Source organism: Anabrus simplex, chromosome X, assembly GCF_040414725.1.
Source record: "Anabrus simplex isolate iqAnaSimp1 chromosome X, ASM4041472v1, whole genome shotgun sequence".
Lineage (NCBI taxonomy): Eukaryota > Metazoa > Arthropoda > Insecta > Orthoptera > Tettigoniidae > Anabrus > Anabrus simplex.
This window is the reverse complement of record NC_090279.1, coordinates 149,675,887-149,698,470: the sequence shown is the minus strand read 5'-3', so window position 1 is coordinate 149,698,470 and position 22,584 is coordinate 149,675,887. Positions and strand designations below refer to the sequence as shown.

The 22,584-nt window shown below is 44.6% G+C and overlaps 1 protein-coding gene across 1 annotated transcript in view; it reads right to left on the bottom strand.

Annotated features, from left to right (window-relative positions):
- Positions 1-13,693, bottom strand: part of LOC136885999 (retinol-binding protein pinta) — an 83,055-nt gene extending 69,362 nt beyond the window's left edge. The window contains exon 1 of the mRNA XM_067158711.2: positions 13,588-13,693. The gene's annotated coding sequence lies outside the window, so the exon portion shown is untranslated. The remainder of the gene's footprint in view (positions 1-13,587) is intronic.
- Positions 13,694-22,584: the final 8,891 nt, after the last annotated feature.

Here is a 22,584-nt window from a genome sequence, read left to right as displayed (position 1 = left end):
ATGACACCCATGCATACGCGCACCATACAAACACAAACACCTTCATTGTGTTCTACCATCAGTTTGAAACTAAAACCGTCACCCATTAGCCGATCCTGGCTACGCTACTGACCTCAAAGAACTTACTAAAATGTGCTAGAAAGCTGTAAAGACGACTTGGAAACATTGTGGAGTGAAAGCCGGGTTAAACGCGGTTTGTTTCACTGCGGATTCGGATTGAACGCTGAACAAAGCATGTCTGTGAAAAAAAAATCATCAAAAAAATGATATTGTTTATGCTCGACGATGCCGAAATATAAATATTATATGCCAGAAAAACTGAATCTTAATGAGGCTCAATATAGTTCAAGTTTCATTATGATAGAGGTTTTCCACCAATCACAGTTCAGATTTTCATTATGATACAGGTTCTCCACCAATCACAGTTCAGATTTTCATTATGATACAAGTTCTCCACCAATCAGAGTGCAGATTTTCATTATGATACAGGTTCTCCACCAATCACAGTTCAGATTTTCATTATGATACAGGTTCTCCACCAATCACAGTGCAGATTTTCATTATGATACAAGTTCTCCACCAATCAGAGTGCAGATTTTCATTATGATACAAGTTCTCCACCAATCACAGTTCAGTTTTTCATTATAATACAGGTTCTCCACCAATCAGAGTGCAGATTTTCATTATGATACAAGTTCTCCACCAATCACAGTTCAGATTTTCATTATGATACAGGTTCTTCACCAATCAGAGTGCAGATTTCATTGTGATACAGCTGTTTGGCCAATTAGGTAAGGATAGCATCGCACCTGCGCTCAAAGCATTAGCTTCGCACTTGGTTCCAAAATCAAACATGTCGGACACACATATTAACAACAATTCACCTTCTACTTCCAATATTCCACAACCACACGGCACATTCCCGCAAATTCACTTCACCAGCTGTACAATAAACTATTTGTATTTGAAATAAAGCTAGGTTATGATAACCTTCTATCAAGCTTTGAAAGCATATGACATTGTGAAGGTCTCTGATCCACTCACGGGAAATCAATAACCCAGCGCATGCGTTCTGCGTTCTGTTCAGTAAACTCAAATGTCAAGAGACATCTCGACAGAAATTAAAGAATATTTTAAAAAATAGAGTTATAATTATCTTCGAGCATAAACAGTCGTAATAAAATGCACTATTAAAATGCATAGCGAGAATCTTCATTACATTCTGTAACACTGTTATACTTGGGGACAAAACATGATGGCTTCAGTTCCTGGAAGCGAACTGGAAGCCAGCAGTCAATCACACAGTGCACCCTGCTGAGTTAACGAGTTCGAAGTGATCCTTGTTTGGTGTGGAGAGGTTGCCAAACCACTCCCTTCAGTCGTTACCTTTTCTTCGCGTCGAGTGCAGTAGACTATTTGGCAACTCCGGCTAGAGAAGACGTAGTAAATCCTATAAGCCGCTAATAGACACCGGGATACCCGTGGAGAGTAGTGGTGTGAGGTGAGGTCCCCAAGTATACCGACTCTGCGCTGTATAGAACTTCAAGGGATAACTGGGTGGGGTTTTAGAGACTGTGTGCCTGTCTATTTACAGAGATAGCGAGACGTAGACAATTGGCCAAGCTTTTGTGTACACAGGGATTTATTTATTTATTTATTTATTTATTTATTTATTTATTCTATTTGCTTTATGTCGCACCGACACAGAAGATAGGTCTTATGGCGACGATGGGATAGGAAAGGCCTAGAAGTGTGAAGAAGCGGCCGTGGCCTTAATTAAGGTACAGTCCCAGCATTTGCCTGGTGTGAAAATTGGAAAACACGGAAAACCATCGTCAGAGCTGCCGACAGTAGGGTTCGAACCCACTATCTGCGGGATGCAAGCTCACAGCTACGCGCCCCTAACCGCACGGCCAACTCGCCCGATACACAGGGAAAGGTAAGATGACCTTCACCTAACCCCCCCCCCCCTTCAGCCCCCAACAACTTAAACTTGTTTACATGCACCCGCATTTACAGAACAAGTGACCATGGTCGTTTTCAGACTTAGACGATCTCCTATTCTCAGGGCCAACTTTTGAACTGATTAAAGCGCAGATAACTCATTGCCTCATCACACTCGCTTTGGTTGTCAAATGAACCGGCCCTCAATTGAAAAGTGTACTGCAGCACTACAACACAGCATAGCTCACAGATTGTAACTTGAGAACATTTGAAACAATTAATGCGTTAACGTATTGATGGAGTCTCATGCCGCCACTAACCGGCTACATCTTAAAATAATTCATTTACTTTTAAATTGTGTATAACCACAATTTTTCACGCGTAAAAGCATTGCGAATGAATTCTTCTATCATGCACAATTACGGTATAATTATCGTAATACACATTAGGACCACATTATTTTATTATTTATCAATTACTATTGTTATATACTGTTGTAACATTCCACCAGAAGACTACATGCTACTGCATTTACCTTTGTCGTCGACTACCAACACCTCACTCCGCTGCTTGTTATACTACTGAACGCCGCATTATTCTGCCTCTTCGCACACCACGTCATCGACACGTCACGAACACGACATCTTTTGTCGACTTTCTCGAATATTTTCGTATGTCTCCAGAACCTTCCACGAGCCCTTATATACTGACAAGGGGGCATTCCCTACTCGTCATCACCGATTTCGCTCAAATTTATAGAACATGCTGGGCTTGGCTAGAAATGAAAGTACCTGAAGTGGGAACTCCAGATGGCTAAGCGTATAGAAAATAAAAATGAAAATACAAATGTTGGCGCGGCTCTCGCATCGTATAAGCCACTTACGTTAGTCTGCACGCCGAGCAGTTGTTGGCGTAGCGGTAAGAGCTCGGACTAGTAAGTCGATGGTCTTGGGTTCGACTCCCCGTGTGGATACTGGTTTTTCTGTCAACTTTTATATTATTCATTTTTCAATTACGTCATCATCATCATCATCTGTTTACCCTCCAGGTTCGGTTTTTCCCTCGGACTTAGTGAGGGATCCCACCTCTACCGCCTCAAGGGCAGTGTCCTGGAGCTTCAGACTCTTGGTCGGGGGATACAACTGGGGAGAATGACCAGTACCTCGCCCAGGCGGCCTCACCTGCTATGCTGAACAGGGGCCTTGTGGAGGGATGGGAAGATTGGAAGGGATAGGCAAGGAAGAGGGAAGGAAGCGGCCGTGGCCTTATGTTAGGTACCATCCCGGCATTCGCCTGGAGGAGAAGTGGGAAACCACGGAAAACCACTTCAGGATGGCTGAGGTGGGATTCGAACCCACCTCTACTCAGTTGACCTCCCGAGCTTGAGTGGACCCCGTTCCAGCCCTCATACCACTTTTCAAATTTCGTGGCAGAGCCGGGAATCGAACCCGGACCTCCGGGGGTGGCAGCTAATCACGCTAACCACTACACCACAGAGGCGGACGAGATAGCCAATAAAGGAGAAAAAAATAAGAATTTCAGTTTGAACACGTCGGGGAAGTGCGCAACTCCAAAATTTTCTACAATTGTGCGCTCACTAAAAAAACGACGTCCTATATGCCTTTTTCATATAAATAAATAAAATTAAGTCCGCCTCGGCGGTGTAGTGGTTAGCGTGATTAGCTCCCACCCCCGGAGGTCCGGGTTCGATTCCCGGCTCTGCCACGAAAATTTGAAAAGTGGTACGAGGGCTGGAACGGGGTCCACTCAGCCTCGGGAGGTCAACTGAGTAGAGGTGGGTTCAATTCCCACCTCAGCCATCCTCGAAGTGGTTTTCCGTGGTTTCCCACTTCTCCTCCAGGTGAATGCCGGGATGGTCCCTAACTTGAGGCCACGGCCGCTTCCTTCCCTCTTCCTTGTCTATCCCTTCCAATCTTCCCATCCCTCCACAAGGCCCCTGTTCAGCATAGTAGGTGAGGCCGCCTTGGCGAGGTACTGGTCATTCTCCCCAGTTGTATCCCCCGACCAAGAGTCTGAAGCTCCAGGACACTGCTCTTGAGGCGGTAGAGGTGGGATCCCTCGCTGAGTCCGAGGGAAAAAGCCGAACCTGGAGGGTAAACAGATGATGATGATGATGAAATAAAATTAAAATAAAGGAATAATATACAAATTGAGAAAAAAAATCTCCACACGGGTAGTCATACCCACGACCGTCGAAATTCTAGTCCACGCTCTTACCGCTACGCCAACAATTGCTCAGCGTACGCATTAACGTAAGTGGCTTATACGGTGCGAGAGCCGCGCCAACATTTGTATTTTCATTTTTATTTTCTATACGCTTAGCCATCTGGAGTTCGCACTTCAGGTACTTTCGTTTCTAGCCAAGCCCAGCATGTTCTAAAAAATTTGAGCGAAATCGGTGATGACGAGTAGGGAATGCCCCCTTGTGAGACCTCCCGTCCTTTCCTCAGTCCAGTTTTGATAAATACCACGATTACAAATAGCACATCGAATGGAAACAAGAATAGTAATCTCTACAAATGGCGGACGATAGCCTCACTTCCAACGCTCGAGTCAGCGAGCTAGTTATAGAAATCTGTGATCCTCTATAATGTCTATAGAGTGTACTGAATATGTCTTAATGGTGAATAATTTTCTTTGTTACTCACACAAATAGTAAGTATTGGATTGAAGACATGATTTAATGCATTTGCTGTAGAATAAAACGCTATACTCGTAGTGTCATAACAAAATGTAAGGTATAAATTTCGAACAACAACACTAGTGTAACATCTCAAGATAGCTAGGATACATGATTCCAATATTTTCTCAACTCAGTCTTAAATAGGTCATAAGGACCAAAAAGCACAACACACCCCTGAAGTGCAAAGGCCATTGGCCCACTCATGACCTAGTTTAAGTACCTTTTCGGTCTATTCCAAATTTACAAAAAAAGCATAACACAGGTCACTAAATCTTCTTTCTTAATCTGCTTACCCTCCAGGGTTGGTTTTTCCTCGGACTCAGCGAGAGATCCCACCTCTACCGCCTCAAGGGCAGTGTCCTGGAGCATGAGACATTGGGTCGCGGGATACAACTAACTGGGGAGGATGACCAGTACCTCACCCAGGCGGCCTCACCTGCTATGCTGAACAGGGGCCTGGGGGGGGAGGGGGAATGGGAAGATTGGAAGGTATAGACAAGGAAGAGGGAAGGAAGCGGCCGTGGCCATAAGTTAGGTACCATCCTGGCATTTGACTGGAGGAGAAGTGGGAATCCACGGAAAACCACTTCCAGGATGGCTGAGGTGGGAATCGAACCCACCTCTACTAGTTGACCTCCCGAGGCTGAGTGGAAACCGTTCAAGGCCTCGTATCAGTTTTCAAATTTCGCGGCAGAGCCGGGAATCGAACACCGGGCCTCCGGGGGTAGCAGCTAATCACACCAACCACTACACCACAGAGGCGGACACAGGTCACTAAATAAATATCAAAATTAAACCCGTTTCTTAAGAAGATAGCTCCCACCACCCACATTAGTAATTATTAAACTGAAATCATCCAAATTAGCGATGAGTGGTTTTCTCCTCTGGCTAGTGGGCTTTTCAGTCCACTGTCAGATCGTTTTTCTCCCTCTACAGAGTAAAAGGACAGTGACTTTCTGACTCGTCAGTCATTCTCCGAAAAAGATGAGTAAAAAGCCATAGTTTTCGCCCTGGGACTCTCCATTGACTTTACCACAGCAACAACGACAAATAAAAGGTATAACACCTCACCTTCTGGCCCCATTTCCTTGTCCTCAAATCCAAGTCAAAACGCAGAGCTCCTTCGCAGACTAGCTGGAACGTACTGGGGACTCAACTTCCAGCTCCTCCTGCTCACCAATACACCTTCATCAGACCTGCTATGAAATGTCGTATGGCTTTTAGTGCCGGGATATCCCAGGACGGGTTCGGCTCGCCAGGTGCAGGCGAACTGCGCGTCGTGATGAGGATGAAATTATGATGGAGACAACCCATACACCCAGCCCCCGTGCCGTAGGAATTAAGGTCAAAATCCCCGACTCGGCCAGGAATCGAACTCGGACGAGTCGGACATGGCTGCCAATGTCGGATGGCGATATGTTATAGCAGGTTGGCTGAATGGTCAGCGTACTGGTCTTCGGTTCAGAAGGTCCCGGGTTCGATTCCCGGCCGGGTCGGGGATTTTAACCTTCATTGGTTAATTCCATTGCCCCGGGGGCTGGGTGTTTGTGCTGTCCCCAATATCCCTGCAACTCACACACCACAGATAACATTATCCTCCACCACAATAACACGCAGTTACCTACATATGGCAGATGCCGCCACCCTCATCGGAGGGTCTGCCTTACAAGGGCTGCACTCGGCTAGAAATAGCCACACGAAATTATTAATGGGCAGCCGTACCGGACAGCTCTATCTCAACAGCATTTACTGGAGTGCGAACAGCGATGGTGGTGACATCTAGCGTGTTGGTCATACACGTCTTTGCTACAGTTGAGAGGAATGCACTACACTCATTGGAAATATATTTGTTAAAATAATTGAATAAACATAATAATTCATCATCATCATTATCATTATCTGTTTACCCTCCAGGTTCGGTTTTTCCCTCGGACTCAGCGAGGGATCCCACCTCCACCGCCTCAAGGGCAGTGTCCTGGAGCTTCAGACTCTTGGTCGGGGGATACAACTGGGGAGAATGACCAGTACCTCACCCAGGCGGCCTCACCTGTTATGCTGAACAGGGGCCTTGTGGAGGGATGGGAAGATCGGATGGGATAGGCAAGGAAGAGGGAAGGAAGCGGCCGTGGCCTTAAGTTAGGTACTATCCCGGCATTCGCCTGGAGGAGAAGTGGGAAACCACGGAAAACCACTTCCAGGATGGCTGAGGTGGGAATCGAACCCACCTCTACTCAGTTGACCTCCCGAAGCTGAGTGGACCCAGTTCCAGCCCTCGTACCACTTTTCAAATTTCGTGGCAGAGCCGGTAATCGAACCCGGACCTCCGGGGGTGGCAGCTAATCACGCTAACCACTACACCACAGAGGAACATAATAATTAAGAATGAAATTTTAAAATATGAAACTCCTTCATAAACCTCCAAACGAGCATTATGTTAGCCGTGCCTTTCGCTATGTCTTAAAAATTAAAAACAGAATTTGTTTGAGGATCCAGCCTCCCTCTGGGGGAAATATTTAACAACTACCTACTCTCACCTCTTCTTTCTAGCCTGGCGAAGGACTTTGTGTGGACTTAGCCTAGTTTTGCCGCCGGTTGCCTTTCCTACCACCAATCGTATGTGGAGGGATATAATTATATTCACTACGTCGTGTTTCTGTCGTTTTTTTTCTAGTGTGACATGTTGTATATAGGCTATTTGCGTATGAACGCGAACACAAAGCCGTAGCCCCCGATCTACACGAATTAATAGACGCGAATAAAATCTCCGACTCAGTCGGGAATCGTACCAGGGCCCTTTGAACCGAAGGCCAGTACGCTGACCTTTCCGTGGCGGTGATAATTTTTTAAGAGGAAGTACAACTGGCCAGCCATCCTCTATTAACACTAATCAGAAGGGAAATGGAAGAGGTCGAACACTCCGAAGAATGAAGGTATCATAAAAACGGTGGGGGTGGGGGGCACGAAGCGTTAACCATTCAGCCAAAGCACCAAAGGGAGCATATAACTTAACAACATACAGTATATGATTTATTAAGATTTTGGGAAAGAAAAGTTGTAATTAAGGAACAGGAGATTTTATCCATTATTTTGACTTCTTCTTCTTCGGTACGGCCGATCTCCCGAATTCTACAGGAGAACTCAGCTCACGCTGCTTAAGTTAGGTACCATTCCGGCATTTGCTTGGGGGAGAAGTGGGAAACCACGGAAAAACACTTCCAGGATGGCTGAGGTGGGAATCGATCCCATCTTTACTCAGTTGACCTCCCGAGCCTGAGTGGATCCCGTTCCAGCCCTCGTACCACTTTTCAAATTTCGTGGCAGAACCGAGAATCGAACCCGGACCTCTGGGGTTGGCAGCTAATCACACTAACCACTACACCACAGAGAAGTGTGCGACAAGAGTGTAAAATGTGATAAGAAACTTCAAATTGAACAGCATTCGAAAACAAGTTCACATCTCAAATCAAATGAGCAGAGTAAGAACATGCAAAAGCTATTTTGAACACCGTGCCGGCCCCGTGGTGTAGGTGTAGCGTGCCTGGCTCCTACCCTGAGGCCCCGGGTTCGATTCCCGGCCAGGTCAGGGATTTTTACGTAGATCTGTGGGTGGTTCGAGGTCTACTCAGCCTACGTGATTACAATTGAAGAGCCATCTGACTCTGAGACGGCGGCCGCGGTCTCGAAAGCCAAGAATAACGGCCGAGAGGATTCGTCTTGCTGACCACACGACACCTCGTAATCTGCAGACATTCGGGCTGAGCAGCGGTCGCTTGGTAGGCCAAGGCCCTTTGGGGTTGTTGCGCAATGGAGTTAGGTTTGGCTCTTTGAAAACACGGTGTGAAGTTAGTACATTTTCCGCTGATATTTCTTTTGCTAGTGGCTTTACGTCGCACCGACACAGATACGTCCTATGGCGACTACCGCTGATATTTGTAAAGCTTTTGTATGCAGCAATATTTCACTGCATAATTTTAATAATCCACATCTACGCTCGTTTTGTGAAAACTATTGTGCTAATCAAAGGATACCAGATGAATGTACCCTTAGGAAGAACTACTTACTTTCACTGCACGCATCTGTCGTTGATTCGATACGATCTGACATAGGGGGGAACTGTGTCTGGATATCGGTAGATGAAACAACCGATTCGTGTGCTCGATCCATTTCGAACTTCATAGTGGGTAAATTATGTCCGGAAGAACCGGAAAACCTCATTAACTTTCGTGCAAAGTGCTAGAAAAAACCAACCACGCTTCAGTTACAAGATTTGTTAACGATTTCCTGCGACTTCTGTGGCCTAGTGAATCGGAGAGGGATTGTTACAAAGTGCGCATTTTAGTCACAGATGCAGCTTCGTATATCTTGAAAGCTGGTCAATCTCTTCGAGTATTTTTTCCTAATCTAACCCATGTCACATGTTTTGCCCATAGATTGCATCGTATTGCAGAAGAGATACGTACCCTCTTTCCATCTGTCAACAAGAAATTTCAAGTGGGAAAAACTGTTCTTAAAAGGACCGGCTCGTGTACTGTTGTACAAAACTCATCTGCCTCAGGTTTCTCTTCCACCGAAACCTGTTCTCACAAGATGGGGAACTTGGTTATCCGCAGTATCGTTCTACCAGGAGAACTTTAATAAAGTGAAAGATGTAGTTAAAAGTATTGATGATAGTCATAATGCGTGTGTTCGTGTAGCAAAGTGCGCATTTGAATCTGAAACTGTATATAATGATATCAGTTTCATCCATGTGCATTATTCGTCACTTTCGAAGGCGATTAAGGGCCTAGAAACTTGTGGTGCATCCCTACACGAATCCCTTCAGTTAATTCAAAACACCATTAGTTCTTTAAATGGTGTCCCTGGTGAAACTGGAGGAAAAGTTAAAAGGAAACTCAGTGTGATGTTGGACTCAAATCCAGGACTGAAGAAGATTCAATCGATAAGCAAGTACACACGTGGAATCAGGCAGTTAGTGCCGCTGTACAAATACTGTATTGCCCAGTTACGTCCGTCGACGTAGAACGGTCATTTTCAGTGAATAAATTAATTCTGTCCGACAACAGAAAGTCATTGACCCTTGAAATCATTGAAAAACTCTGGATAACCTACTGCCATGCATCATTTTGCAAGGAATGAAACATGTCTGTCAGTTTAACACCGAGTTAAAATTAAGTAATACGTTTGGTAAGTGTATTTTGTTTTATTTTTAGTGCATAATTTCAACATTTTCAGTGCATTATTTTGGAGTTTTTAGTGCATAGTCTTTGAATCCGGCTCTGTCACAAAGTACTCTGGGCAGATAGCCTAAATGGAAAATGTTGATAGTATTTGTCGGGATTTCCCAATTAGTGAAGGAAAGATCTAATCTAAAACACTCAGACCAACATAGAGAAGTGTAACAGTGATCGCCGATTAAATGGCTAATTTGGTACGGCTCCTCTACGACCGAACCAGTGACAAGTTCGTTTGCGTGGTCAATGTTGAAGGTATATGCGACACAGATAATGTAAAATTCCTGCTCCACCGAATAAACTGTTGTGTTTACTTGTAATCCGACTTTTAAGTTCTCTAGTCCTGCCGCCTACTTCCACGTTAAAGGCTTAGAAGTATCCGATGTATCCTTTTTAGTTCAGAAATTATTATTGTAATGCCTTTCGGCAGAACAATCCAGATTGTGTGCATTTCTATTCACCAGCAGATAAACTACTTACAATGGTTGAATGATGATTTCATCGAGTATGTTAAAATAATTCAGTTGGAATCAAAACGTGAAAAACTGAAGTGTCTGACTAATGAGACGGCAGATGCAGTCTCGCTAACTGTGACATCTATAGTGGAATGTGTGTCTTATCTGTTACTAAATCGGTTATTTTATTAACTCACTGGATGATTTTCTGGAGACGCAATAGAAGCCCTATTTAGTTCAGTGAGATTAGGTGGTGGATTTAATGACATGACGAAATCACGCACTGCATTATGTGCTATAAAACCATCCTGAAGACTGGTCATGAACCACGGGTCAGCGAAATAGTGATATAATATTTTATTTTATTTTGCCTCCGCTGCTGGTAAATAACAGTAAAGAAAGGACTGAAAAGATGCTCTGTTACTCGTGTCGAGAAAATTCTGAAATTTGTATGTACCATGCTGTAGTGGGATGATCCTAATATATCTACTGTAACTAGTAAGATTTTATATATTTTATGTTTCTGTATCTTAAGCCAATCTCAAATGTGAAATATTAGATTCTGTATGGGCATTATCTTCTCAATTAGTAACATGGTAAGGATTAGTTTTCTTTTTATATTGATGTTACGGACCAACTCTCATTTAACCAACGTGTGCTCTGGGTGCGGTAAGTGCTGCCATCTGCAATGTCGCTGTAAACGCAATTCTCGCGGCACAGAGCAGGCAGTATATAGAGATTGAGACGGCGGTGGTGGAACCATAATAAGTGTTTTAAATTGCAGAGAGATGGCGTGCACGTAGGCCCTGCAATGCCCTTCTGTGTGTGACCGGCCAGGGCAGTGTTACGCAACGCTCAGTCAGTGCGGAGCCGTCATACGAAATGGAAACGTGTACCTAAGTGCCTCTGTGCCTCGCCGACATCACAGGAGGGAATATCAGCATGTGAGTGCAGAATGATAGGGCTCCGGGAGATGGGTCTGTCGTTCCAAGACATTGCGGCTCGTACAGGGTACGCTGCTCCAACAGTGAGGCGTATGTGGTACCAGTGGAGAGAAGAGGGCCGTACACAGCGCCGACAGGGTACTGGACGACACAATGTGACCACAGCACGAGATGACCGCCATCTTGTCCACTTAGCCGTAATGGACAGAAGAGCTTCGTCCACAGTTTTGGCTCGACGATTGAGCACTGCAACGGGTGTGGGGTTGTCTGCATCGACGGTTCGACGCCGTCTTCTGAGGGCTGGGCTGGTGGCACGCCGTAGACTGCAATGGGCATGTGAACACCGACACTGTCATGCTGAGTGGCAAAATGTGGTGTTTTCGGACGAGTCTCGCTTCAACTTGTCCTACAGTGATGGCTGCATACGCGTTAGACGCCGCAGTGGTGAACGCCATTGGGCAGACTGTATTGTTGAGCGGCATAGCGGGCAAACGCCAAGTGTGATGGTTTGGGGCGCAATTGCCTATAACATGCGATCTCGCCTCCTACGTCTTCAGGACAATCTGAACAGCTACCGATACATCAGGAAGGTTTAAACAGCCCGAAGCACTGCCCCTCCTGCAGGCCGTTCCAGACGCCATATTCCAGCAGGACAATGCCCGGCCGCATGTGGCGAGGAATGTGCAAGCCTTCTTCGAAGAACGACGGATACCACTGCTTCACTGGCCTGCCCGTTCGCCGGATATGTCACCCATTGTACATGTCTCGGATATGGTCGGTCAGCACCTTGTTCGTTCAGGTCCTCCTGCAGCCACAGTTGATGACTTATGGACGCCCCTACAAACCACGTGGCAGAGTATTCCCCAACAGCATATTCAGGCGCTCTTTGATTCCATGCCACGACGTCTAGTGGCTCTGATTGCAGCGCATGGTGGTGCTACGCCGTACTGAATTTCCACGGTCACCGTGCATGTACAGTTCTGTAGTTTTAATCATTTGTGTCTTGTCATTTCCTTAATACGCGGAATAAATTTCATTGTGATCACCGCTCTCAGTCTTGGTGTTTCACTTTCTACAAATAGCAATGTATTAAAACAAGTAAATTCCCTCAAGCTTTAAAAGTATTACCATGACTTTACGCATGCAAGCTCTTCCCTTCGTCGACAATTGGTGCACGCGTTGTTGTAGCTGGTGCGTTGCAATTGCAGCGCCTCATTCTGGCGGGGCCACCAACGATAATGTTCAGAGAGCGGAGTGATCACACTTAGATATTCTATTCGTCATGATTAAATAACGAATTAGGACCGGTCTACAAGGGGTATAACAATTAATACATTTTTGAACGAGCTATGAAATATTTTTTGTAAATTTTCTTCACATTTCTTAAAATATATATATTTTAAAGCCCTCGTGGGCCGCAAAATATGGTTTCGCTGGCCGCAGGCGGCCCCCGGGCCGCCATTTGGAAACACCTGTTTTAGAAGCTCTGAAACCTACCAACATCCCCACACCAATCAACATAAACCCCTTAACATACACCTCAAACCAATTTGTGACCCCTTAGCCCAAGACCACGCATTAGGAAACTCAAACCTCTCCAACCCCCCACCCCCTCCCAAATCAGTACCAGTAAAACACGCTAAAATCCAAGTCACCCCGAAGATGTATACACCCAAGCAACACACCGCCCACTTAAAACCAAAACCAAAAGCCTAAGAACCGAAACAATCTCATCATTCTTCAAAACCAAAACATCCAAACAACATCCTCACTCCTCAAAACAACGTGACTGTCAGAAGCCCTGATGAAGGCCAATGGAATTTGGCGTAAAAATTGGCTTCGTTTTAGTAATTAATAAGTGGATTTAATCCAGTTAATCATATTTATGAATTTATTTTAATACAATGAGCCACAAAAAATGTGCAGTCGTTAATTAGATGTTGCGTGTCTAATGTTGCGTTGGAAGCAGTGTTACGCATTTAATTCTGCTCGATCAGTTTCTCCCTGACATCATTAAGCTGCTGATATCAAACAAATGGTAAGTGTCGTGTTCATTTGTAATGTAATAGTCTATAATGATTCATTTTTAAAGGTTGATTTTTGTTATTATGCAATTTTTTCTATGTCTCATGTCTCTCCTCACCGTCCCTTTCTCACTAGCCATCTCTCTCCTTCCGGGTTTGCAATCAGCCCTTACGAGCCAGGGCTAACCATTTGGAGTTGGCCCGGTGAGAGAAATGAATTCTTTAAAAAGTACCTCGGAATTCTTTACACATTTTGTATCAGCTATATTTGTTCAAAGAGCTCACCTTTATTCTGCGCGATAGACGTCCCTCGTATGGTGACGGCGGCTCTGCTAGTCCCTTGGTCTTTTGACAGAACAAGCAACGTGTAACAGCGCTCAGTTGTGTGGATTTGATAGTGTTATCTTTGCTTATCCTAACAGGTCGTGTGTCTTCGACCGGGGAGATATTGATAACCAAGCAACGGAGAACTGCGAATTTTCGTGTAGTCTATGTTAGATAATGCTGTTGGTCTACGCAACATGCCTACTTTTCTTTCCTTTTATTTTGTACAACTTGCTTTGCGTCACACCGACTCAGACAGGTCTTATGGCGACGATGGGGATAGGGAAGGCCTAGGAGTGGGAAGGAATCGGCCAAGGCCTTAATTAAGGTACAGCCCCAGCATTTTCCTGGTGTAAAAATGGGAAACCACGGAAAAAACATCTTCAGGGCTGCCGACAATGGGGCTCAAACCCACTATCACTCACATGCAAGCTCTCTGCTGCATGCCCCTAACCGCACGGCCAACTCGCCCGGTGCTTTTCTTTCCTTTAATCACTCTCGCAGTAGATTATTTATCCTTCACTAGCTATTGCCCGCGACTTAGCTCACGTTTGTTCAGAAATTTCTCTACACATATAAAATAAGCCCCGGTGAGTGTCTGCGTGTGTTCGTGTTGGCTAATCAATCAATCAATCAATAAATCAATCATAAATGGTCTGCATTTGGGACTATCTCCCGTGTGATAGATTCTCTACCAATTGCTTACCTAGGTTTTTCTTAAACGTTTTCGAAGAACTTGGACACATATCGATTTTCCATGCTAATGTATTCCAATCCTTAACCCTCGTCCTTTAAAGGAATATTTGCCCCCATTGTGCCTTCTTGAATTCCACCTTTATCTTCATATTATGATCTTTCCTGAGCCTCCGTGGCTCAGGCGGCAACACGTCGGCCTTTCACCGCTGGGTTTAAGCGGTTCAAATCCCAGATTTGTGGTGGACAAAGCTGAAGCGAGACAGGTTTTTCTCCGGTTACTCCGGTTTTCCCTGTCACCTTTCATCCTGCAACACTCTCCATTCTCATTTCATTTAATCTGTCAGCCATTAATCGTTGCCCCAGAGAAGTGCGACAGGCTTCGGCAGCCGGCACAATTCCTGTCCTCGCCGCTAGATGGAGGCTTCATTCATTCCATCCGTGACCCGCTCACTGACTGGAAAACAGGTTGTAGGTTTTCACAAACTATGGTCATTCCTACTTTTAAAAGCCTCGCTCAAACTTATTCCACGTCATTTCTCCACGGACACCTCGGAACATACCACTTAGTCGATTAGCTCGTCTCCTTACTCCGAAGATTTCCTAGCCCAAAGTTCGTACTCCTTTGCAGAAATCACCAGAACAAATCGTGCTGCTTTTCTTTGGATCTTTACCAGTTATCTTGTCAAGTAGCCCTGGTGTGGGTCCCGTACACTGGATCCATAGTCTAATTGGGGTCTTACCAGAGACTTACACGCCATCTCTTTCACATTCTTAATACAACGCCCCTATATACTCTCATAACCATGCGAAGAGATCTGTAACTATTCTTAACTACCACAATAATACGATTACCCTAATGAAGATCATTCCTTATATTAACACCTAGGTACTTACAGTGCTCCCCATGAGGTACCATCACTCCATCAACACAGTATTTAAATCTGAGAGGACTTCACCTCTTGCTGAAACTTAAAACCTGATTTTTCATCCCTTTTACCATCATACATTTGTCTGCTGTACATCTCACTACATTAAATAAAGTTCAGTAAACTCAATCGTCAAAAATTACCAGTGTTTCGCCCCAATGCGGAATGAGCACATCAGGTGGATACCGCACCTTCCCAAGACACTGGCCTGCTAGCACGCCGGTAGCGACAGAACTGCTACTACTATAATGTTTTCATTCCTCCCTGAAGAGGGAGGCGGGCCTCTTAGACGGTGACGCCGTCTCTCAGGCTGGGGGATTTGTTACGCTGACGGAGATGTTCGGAGAAGGTGAGAGGGTTGGTGGCCGTGGCCTATACTAGAAACGACTGGAAATTGTCCCGGCATTCGCCTTAGTGCAGGAAAATGAAAAACCATTTTAAGGACAGTCGACGGTTGGGGTCACCCGTGAGCTCCAGCCCTGTCCCGTCTCCCGAATGCAGAGGCGTAGAGCCACGGTAGAGCCGTGGCCACCCTTCCTCTCGAAAATATAGCCACTTCTAGAGAAGAAATGTATTTAGTGCTGTTAAGAGTCGCTGCGAAGATTTTTCTATCAGATATGGAATTAGATGAGCCTTTGTGTGAAATAAAAAATTAAATGCTATACCAGCTTTTCCTTGCTTGTATTTCAAAGCTTAGCTGAAATGAACTAATTTCCCTAGACTTCCTCATATTAACCATGAGGCCACCAAACGAGCTATTAGAGTCAGCTTCTTCCCCACAAGTTGTTCTAATTTTACTCTAAAGATAGCAGAAGAATATCCTTTCTGTAGAATTGAAAGTAGCCTCGAGATTAGTAGGTTATGGGCAATGCACGACAACAAGAAAGTCGAAAGTTTCTTTGCAGTAAAGAGTGTGTTAATGTCAAATTTTAAATCATTGCTGGGTCGAAGAAGTGTCATAGAGGGACAACACAGTAGTGGAATGAAAATAAATGATGAGTTAGAACACAATAGGCAAGTAGTCTGTGAGGATGGGGCCCTACCTGTGATAAATTATAATGCTGAACACGGCACACATACCCAGCCTCCGAGCAATCGGAATTAGCCAGTGAAGGTTAAGATCCCCGACCCGAACTGGAATCGAACCCGGGCCCCTTGGACCATTTACACGTAGCTGTCAGCTTGCGTTCGGGAGATTGCGGGTTTTCCGTGGTTTCCCACTTTACATCAGGCAGTTGCTCGGGCTGTACCTTAAATAAGACCACGGTCACTTCCTTCCAACTCCTACCCCTTTCCTATCCCACCGTCTCCCTAAGTCCTTTGTATGTCGGCGAGACGTACAGCAAATTGTAAAAGAAAAAATCCTTGAACTGGTCGGAAAACGAACCCAGGGCCTTGGAATAAGAGACAGGCACGCTACCTCTACACAACAGGACTGGCTACTAATAATAATGTTACGTGTCACGCCGGTGATAGCCCCTTTCGGAACTTCTTGGAAGGGGCTGGTGAGTCAGCCGGCCTGGTGGGCATATCCGTCTATTGTTCTCGTCGGCCGGCTTACCTATGAGTTTCTTGGAGATTCAACGGGAATGTTCCTCCCCTAGCCACCTCGTGAATGTTCACATCACCGGAGCTATAAAAAGGAGGGCTAACCGCGGACAGTCAGTCAGTGTTGGGCTCCGTGGTGGAGTCAGAGTCAGTGTTGGACTCCGAGTCAGAGTTGGACTCCTTGCTGAAGTCACTGTGAGACTCAGTGTGTTGGGATTCGGTGGCTGGGCTGAGAGTGACAGAGATGTTGGCTGTCGCTAGTGTCCGAGCGAGATCTGAACGATGAGCTGTTGTTTTGGTGTGTCGGTGTGTCAAACAAATACCTGGACTGCAGACGACGTGCTGGACGGAAGACTGTGTACTACCTGAGAGTACTGTGGACTGAGGATCGCCGTGAGTTAGCGCGGGGAGCCGCGACCTGTGTTAATATGCGCTGTTCTGAGTGTCACCCTGCTGTGGAATACTGTTCACCTGTTGCTGTTTGGTTGTTCACTACATGTGACTCATTACTGGACTGTCTTTGGAGTCGAACCAACGAGCAGCTATCCTGTGTTGAGTGGCCTCTAACCCTGTGCTCAGATCCAGCGGTCTATACACAGCTTCTGTATGAAGTGACTAGACTCGGAGAAGTGAAATTAAGGATTATAGCCGTCCGCAGGTAATTTTAACTGGCCGGAAATTCCTGGCGTATGTACAGAAGAGAGACTGGTAAATAGACCGCAATTAGTGAGAGTAGCCATTCATAGCGCGCGCGCGTGTGTGTGTACATTAATGTTAAATTGGAAACATTAATGTAAATACGAGGGTCGAGTCATAAGTCATGGCAACTTTCTTTTTCTCGCGAACAGGTGACAACACGGAAAATCTAAGATACGCATTTGGAAATATAGGGCATGTACTTATGCATAGTCCCTAAAGACAAATACTGACTTCAGGAGATTCTCGTAGGAAAGTGACAGAACACAGGCCATAGGTAAACATTGTTGTATTATGGTATAGACAGCAAATACTCCCAAGGGGCAAATATTCATTTATAGGAAGGGGAGTTAGGGACTGGAATAACTTACCAAGGGAGATGTTCAATAAATTTCCAATTTCTTTGAAATCATTGAAGAAAAGGCTAGGAAAACAACAGATAGGTAATCTGCCACCTGGGCGAATGCCCTAAATGCAGATCAGTATTGATTGATTGATTGATTGATTGATTGATTGATATGGACAGAAGACTACGCACAAAAGACAGGTCTCCACTGGTTATGGTACGTTGCCAATATTCAATCACTCAAGGTTTCCACTGTGCGTTGCCAGTGGTGGGGCAGGCGCTGAATACCATTCGCTGTATGTGTATCGCTAACGTGTGACACCTCTCTCCGAAATGCTGTTACGATGTCCTCTTTGTTAGCAAACCGTTTTCCACGTAATGGCTTCTTGATTTTGGGGATTAGATCATTGTCACACACCTACTGCTTCCCGCAGCTCTGCATGGCATTAGCGTGCATTTCTGCCGCGGAGAACTGCTATTTTAATATACGATCGTTGCTCCTGCTTGTTGACTTCCATTTTGTGACGCTCTCACTCACACACTAAACTTGGGGGCATGCTTAGACCCACACTGCTGTTTACATACACCATCTAGTGGCATCATACGTAAGTAGATACCGTACGTTTCCAAATGCACATCTTACATTTTCCGTGTTGTCTCCTATTCGCGAGAGAAAAAAAGTAGTTACCATTATTTATGACTCGACCCCCGTAAAACTAATGTTATGGTTGTAAGCCAATCTAAAATAAAGCCAGCAGCACATACCAGAATTTGAAATATTTTAATAAAACAGGTGCACAAGTTCTTCTACTTAGGATAATTTATTACCGATGACAACAGATGCACTGTGGAAATAAAAAGAAGAATTTCCCTGTGAAAGAAATCCTTTGAGGAGAAGAAGCGGCTCTTAATTAATAAATCCTTAGATACTGAACAAAATACATTTTTCATCAAAACATTCATTTGGAGTGTGCTGCTATATTACTAAGAAGGATGGACTCTCCTGAAGGAGAACGTGAAACGACTAGAGGCAGTGGAAATGTGGCTATAGAGGAAGATGACAAGAACTAGCTGGATTGAGAAGAAAACTGATGAAGCAGTGCTTAGAGAAATAAACACCCAGAGACATTTAATAACAACGATAAAAAGGAGAAAAGCGTCAGTTTCTGGTCACATTCTCGGGCATAATGACTTCATAAAGAACTTGTTAGAAGGCAAGGTGATGGGGGAAAAAAAAGGCAGAGGGAAACCACGGAAGAAGATCGTTGAAGAGGTAGTTCAGATGATAGGATGGCAAGGTTATGGAGAGATGAAAAGGATCGCAGAGAGAAGAGATCAATGGTTGCAGCGACAAGGCAAAGTTTTTAAATAATGATGATGTCTATATGCGTGAGTACAGTATTGGGTCATCTCGAAATAAATTAGAGTAATCTAACAGACGGAGTTTTATTTGTAATAATATATTTACGAGGTCAAAAATGTCTTTCATTTTCTTATAATTAATGAGCCTTGCCATCATTTTATGTATGCACTCATTTTTTTCTAATTATCGGAACTCTTTATCTCCCCTTGGTTGGAGTCAAAAGACCCTGCATGTCGTAAGAGGCTACTAAGAGGAGAACAACGAAATGTTCTGCGAAACTTGACGCGATGTACGCACTTTTCCAACGTTTGTATGAAGTAACTGGAAAGACCGTAGAAACAATCAGTCTTACAATTGCCTGTTAGTAGACAACAGCTTCTTATTGACGTTGTTACTAGACGACTGCTTCTCATTGTCACCGTTACAAGACGACTACTGCTCCTCATTGTCACCGTTACCAGATCACTGCTCTTTATTGTCACCGTTACCAAATGACTACTGCTCCTCATTGTCCCCGTTACCAGATCATTACTCCTTATTGTCACCGTTACCAGATCATTACTCCTTATTGTCACCGTTACAAGGTGACTACTGCTCCTTATTGCCACCGTTACCAGATGACTACTGCTTATCCTTGTCACCGTTACCAGATCACTATTCCTTATTGTCACCGTTACCAGACGACTGCTTCTCATTGTCACCGTTACCAGATCACTACTCCTTATTGTCACCGTTACCAGACGACTGCTCATCCTTGTCACCGTTACCAGATCACTACTCCTTATTGCCACCGTTACCAGACGACTGCTTCTCATTGTCACCGTTACCAGACGACTACTGCTCCTCATTGTCCCGGTTACCAGATCAGTACTCTTTATTTTCACGGTTACCAGGTGACTATTGCTCCTTATTGTCACCGTAACCAGATAATTGCTCCTTACTGTCACCGTTACTAGGTGATACTGATCCTTGTTGTCACCATTACCAGATGACTACTGCTCCTCATTGTCCCCGTAACCAGATAATTGCTCCTTACTGTCACCGTTACTAGGTGATACTGATCCTTGTTGTCACCATTACCAGATGACTACTGCTCCTCATTGTCACAGTTACCAGATCACTACTCCTTGTTGTCACCGTTACCAGATGACTGAATTTCATTGTCACAATTATCAGCGTACTGCTCCTAATTTTCACTGTTACGAGACGACTGCTCCTTATTATCACCGATACCAGACTACTGCTCCTTACTGTCAAGGTTACCAGACTACTGCTCCTTATTATCACCGTTACCAGGTGATACTGCTCCTTGTTGTCACCGTTACCAGATGACGTCTCACCATTACCAGATCACTGCTCCTTACTATCACAGTTACCAGACTACTGCTCCTTATTGTCACCGTTACCAGATGACTACTGCTTATCCTTGTCACCGTTACCAGATCACTACTCCTTTTTGTCACCGTTACCAGACTACTGCTCCTTATTATCACCGATACCAGACTACTGCTCCTTATTGTCACCGTCACCAGACTACTGCTCCTTATTGTCACCGTTACCAGGTGATACTGCTCCTTGTTGTCACCGTTACCAGATCACTACTCCTTATTGTCACCGTTACCAGACGACTGATTTTCATTGTCACCATTATCAGCGTACTGCTCCTAATTTTAATTGTTACAAGACGACTGCTCCTTATTATCATCGTTACCAGACTAGTGCTCCTTATTGTCACCGATATCAGACTACTGCTCCCCATTGTCACCGTTACCAGACTACTGCTTCTCATTGTCACCGTTACCACCTTACTTTTCCCCTGCTTACGTCCCTCTGTTTCATCCAAAGTTTTATCACCAAATTTAGCATTTATAGATTTACTTTCTATGATCATTTGAAATTATTTACAGTTTAGGTTTACATTCAGGTTTCCTTCAGCATTCCCAATGGGCTTTTTTAAATGTTAAAAACATTTCTTAACAGACAAAGTAGTGGTCCCCATACTACGGAAAACCTAAAATTAAGCAATTTCCTCAATTGTGCCGAAATTTGAAGGGCTAAAGGGCCCAGAAAAGTTTAAAATTGTAAGTCTTGGATAGCTCTATCAAACTAAAAATAAAAAAACAATAGAAAATCACTTTCTGCCTAAATGCAGTTCCGGAGAAACAACCTAAAATCGCTTGTTTCTTTTTTTTTTTTGTTAGGGGCTTTACGTCGCACCGACACAGATAGGTCTTATGGCGACGATGGGATAGGAAAGGCCTAGGAGTTGGAAGGAATCGGCCGTGGCCTTAATTAAGGTACAGCCCCAGCATTTGCCTGGTGTGAAAAGCTTGTTTCTTTCTTTAGTCGTTTTCTTTAGTTCAAATCCTAGTCAAATTATCTTATTTACACAATTCTTTCTGTAATATGTCCCTTGGTTCAATACCCTCAGACGGATGTTTGAAAAATGTCCACCCCGAGTGTAGTTAAAAGGGCTTTAGTGAAACTCTGCCTTGACTCGCATTAGCACTCGTAGTGGTAGAAAAAGGCAAACTGCTAAGATAAAGATGATTAAGAAAAGGATTGTAATTTTCCGGAATAAATAAAGAATATATTCTCATACTTTATTATATTTTATTCACCTAAAATTCGTAGCTCACATACCTGGGATGTTTTCAACAATGAGTTGCTTGCCTGAATTTTTCTAAAAGTATTAGGACGCATCAATACAGACAAGTCTTATTGCGACAATCGGATAGGAGAGATTAGGAATAGAAGGTTACCGACCGTGACCTTTATTAAGGTACAGCCTCAGCATTTTCCTGGGGTGAAAATGGGAAACCGTGGAAAACTATCTTCAGGTCTGCCGACAATGGGGTTCGAACCTACTATCTCCGTAATGCAAGCTCAGAGCTACGTGACGCAAACCTCGTAGCCAACTCACTCGTACACCCACTGTGTTAATGTTGATGTCTCACAATGTATGAAGTATGTATTATCGTCGCCATAAGACCTAACTGTGTCGGTGCGACGTAAAGCAACTAGCAAAAGAAAGCAGTAAGAAACTGGATGCTGGCCATACTGTAATGCTTTGCAGATCTTCGCTTACTTCCATCTACCATCGTGACTTGGTCTTTCTCTGTGGCCAGTAAGCGCGAAGCTGGTTGGTCAACCTTGCAGGATGCATCCTGTAGACGTGTCCACAAACTGCTAAGCGTCTCCTGCTGGCCACGTCCGTGATTTGTTCACAGTATTTGTAGAGCTAGGAGCCTCCGTGGCTCAGACGGCAGCGCGTCGGCCTCTCACCGCTGGATACCGTGGTTCAAATCCCGGTGACTCCATGTGAGATTTGTGCTGGACAAAACGGAGGCGGGACAGGTTTTTCTCCGGGTACTCCGGTTTTC